Source organism: Miniopterus schreibersii, assembly GCF_964146895.1.
Source record: "Miniopterus schreibersii genome assembly, chromosome: X".
NCBI lineage: Eukaryota > Metazoa > Chordata > Mammalia > Chiroptera > Miniopteridae > Miniopterus > Miniopterus schreibersii.
Genome location: NC_138104.1, coordinates 17458954 through 17462434, shown reverse-complemented (window position 1 = coordinate 17462434; position 3481 = coordinate 17458954).

The window sequence follows — 3481 nt, the reverse complement described above, 5'->3', positions numbered from 1 at the left end:
TAAAGTAGACAACCAAAGAACAAAAATGGTTTACTGGCAAATTCCTTGCTCTAAGAAATGATTACAATTTGATTCACATGCTTTAGAAACTTTTAAGATACCAAAATACCTATGATAACACATTTAGAAGATTAAATTATTTTTATTTTATTAACAAAATATATTTCCCTGGCCAGGCAGCTCAGTTGGTTAGAGTATTGTCCTGATATGCCAAGGTTGCAGGTTTGATCTCTGGTCAGGGCACATACAAGAAGCAACCAATGAATGCATAAATAAGTGGATGTTTCTCTCAAATTAATAAAAAATAATAAAATATTAAGTTTAGATATCTTATATTTTCAAGTTTCATTATAAAATATAACATGAAAAGCAGTGTTTAAAATGAGAACAATGCTTTTGTGTCTTTTTATTACATACTTTCTTCACATTATGAACAATGGTGCTGAATAGGAATTTTACATCATTTAGTCATTCAACTAATATTTGAGTGCCTACTATGTGCCAAGCACTGTTCTAGGTGCTTTGGATATAGTGAAAAATTAAACAGACAAAAAACTGGCTCACACAGAGCTTAGATTCAACTGAGGAGAGACAAACACTAAATAAAATATATAGGTAATAAGTGCTTTGGGGAGAAAATAAAACAGGGAAGAGAAAACGAATAGGGATCTGGGGGTGAGCATGGGTTGCAATTTTAAATAGGGTGTTCAGGGAAGGCCTCACTGAGAAGGTAACATTGAAGCAAAGGCTGGAAGGAGGGAAGAGAGGGCGTCACGTGCATGTCTGGGGTGACAGCATTCCAGAAAGAGGGGACAAGTGTAAAAGCCTAAAGGCTGGAGCCTACCTGGAGTATTTGAAACAGCAAGGAAGCCAGTGGACCTGGAGAAGTGAACCAGGGGGAGAATAGAGAGGAGAGCAGAGAGGTCACCAGAGGGTGTGAACCTTTGTAAGGACCTTGGCTTTTGCTAAGTGAATGAGGAGCCAGTGGAGGGTTCTGAGCAGACTGTTGTGAGTTGGTTTTCATTTTAACAGGATCACTTTGGTTGCTGTAGGGGGCATGCAGGAGGCTGATCGATGTGCTCTCACATCAATGTTTCTCTCTCCTTCTTCCTCTCCCTTCCTCTCTCTCTAAAACATCAATAAAAATATTTAAAAATATATTTCTTATTGTTTCAAAATTCTTGCATGTTAATTGTAAACCTTCTCACATGCTCCTGTTAGTTCTCCAGGATGGTCAGATAACAGATGTTATCATAATGCCTGGCATATAGTAGGAGCTCAAAAAACTTTCACTCCCCTCCTTTCCCCTTAGTATGCCCTCCAATCTTCGTTGCATTTATTAGCATTAGGCCCTCTTTTTGGCATTAGTAGAAGTAAGGTCCTTTTTATTCAGTAAATGTTGATTGCACACCTAAGAGGTGTCAGGCTAGGTGCTTTCTTTGGCCTGTGACATAGCCCCATCTCTTAAGTGGTTTGTTTTCCTGTGTCTGAATTAAACCCAGTTTTCCCTCTTGTAGAATGAAGCAGTTTAAACTAGAATCTAGTCACTCAGTGATTTGTAAAGTCTGCTCCAGCTCTAAGTGTCTGCCCTCCTTACCCTTGTTTCTGCTCTGATCCTAGTCCCTGAAATTTCCTGGACACAACCTATCTGTTCCTCAAGGCTCCTGAAAGTCTGCCTTTGCTCTTTTCAACTCTGCTCCAGAGATAGCTTCCACTCAACTTGCTCAGCACCAAGTCCTCATTTTCTTTCCCCAGCCTAGACTATTCGGTGTTTTTATGCGTTTCCCATTCGGGAATATACAGTTACAGTACAAGTAACACCTAGTGTTTTCTACAACATTTGAAATACTGGAGACCCCCACATTTGCGTTTTCAGAGACATATCATTAGATTCCTGTAGGGGAAAAGGTCATCCTTAAATCCACAAACGCTTTATGGGTACAGCATTTTTATTACACTTTTGGAAGGAGGTGAATTTAGAAAAAGTTAAAAAAAAGAGGGTAAAGTTTGTGGCTTTATCTGGAAAATAAGAAAATTCTCAACATTCCAAATGGTGTAATAGGCCGTTAATATATATTCAATAAGGTCTATATTATTTTAAATGTCTTATTATTGCAATGTGGCTTTTAACTTTTTGAAACAGTCATTTATCCAATCTGACACCATTACTATAAATTCATGGATAATGTGTCCATAGTGAGATAAAGTTAGATGGAGTTTCTCTCAGGGCCATTCACGTTACCTGACACTATATGCTATATTGGAAAGAGAACTAGAAAACCTGCCTTCTATTTCAGGCTCTGCCAACTATGATGTGACTTATCTTTATCAGTTTCTTCATCTGTAAAATGGGAAAAACAGTCTTGGTTCTACCTAGCTCTCAAGATTGTTTTTGAGGATTAAAAGAGATAATGGATATTAATATGCTTGGAGACTATACAGCTGTGCACAATCACAGTTTGCTTATTATAAGCTTATTTATCCAAGTAACCACAAACATATTCTCTTTGGAAAAGCCTCACATGATAAATTTGTATATTTTAATTAATCATTGAGTGACCCTTAGGTGCTGGGCCTTATGTTCTGGGCCTGCCCTGTCTAATCACCATGTGTGAAATGTGACTTGTGCTACTGAGAAATTGAAATTGTATTTTAATTTAATTAATTTTAATTAATATTTAAATATAAAAACTGACGTGTGATACAGTTATTGGCAAACTTTTAAACAAGTTGGATATGTGAATCTACTCTTTCAACCAATATAATGAAATCTAAATACAGATCATGGATTTCTGATGACAAGATAGCATCTGAATAATGGAAGGGTAAAATACACTGCAGAATTCAAAGACTTGCTATAGAAAAAATTTAAAAACCTGCATTAATAATTTTTATATTGATTTCATGTTGAAATTATAGTATATTTGGTCTATTGATTGAAAGAAAATATACTATTGAAATTAATTTCACTGGTTTCTTTTTACTGAATTTTTACATGGCTACTAATAAATTTTAAATTACATATGTGCCTTACATTATATTTCTATTGGAGCTTTTCTCACGTAAGTATATACATATATACCTCATTCTTTGTTTTTAATATATCTTTATTGACTTCAGAGAGAGGGAGGGAGAGGGAGAGGGAGAGATAGAAACATCAATGATGAGAGTCATTGATTGGCTGCCTCCTGCATGCCCCCTACTCGAGATTGAGCTCATAACCTGGGCATGTGCCCTGACTGGGGAATTGAACCGTGATCTCTTGGATCATAGGTCAGTGCTCAACCACTGAGCCATGTCAGCTGGGCTATCTCATTCTTTTTTAACAGCTGTAGAGAATCCCTTAGAATGAATGATTCATTCATGTTGAAATGATATTTCAACAAATATTTTTTGAGCACCGACTATGTACCAGGCACTGGTCTAGGGATTGACGATAAAGCAGTCCCTTATCGATGAGTATTTAGGGTATTTCTAATAC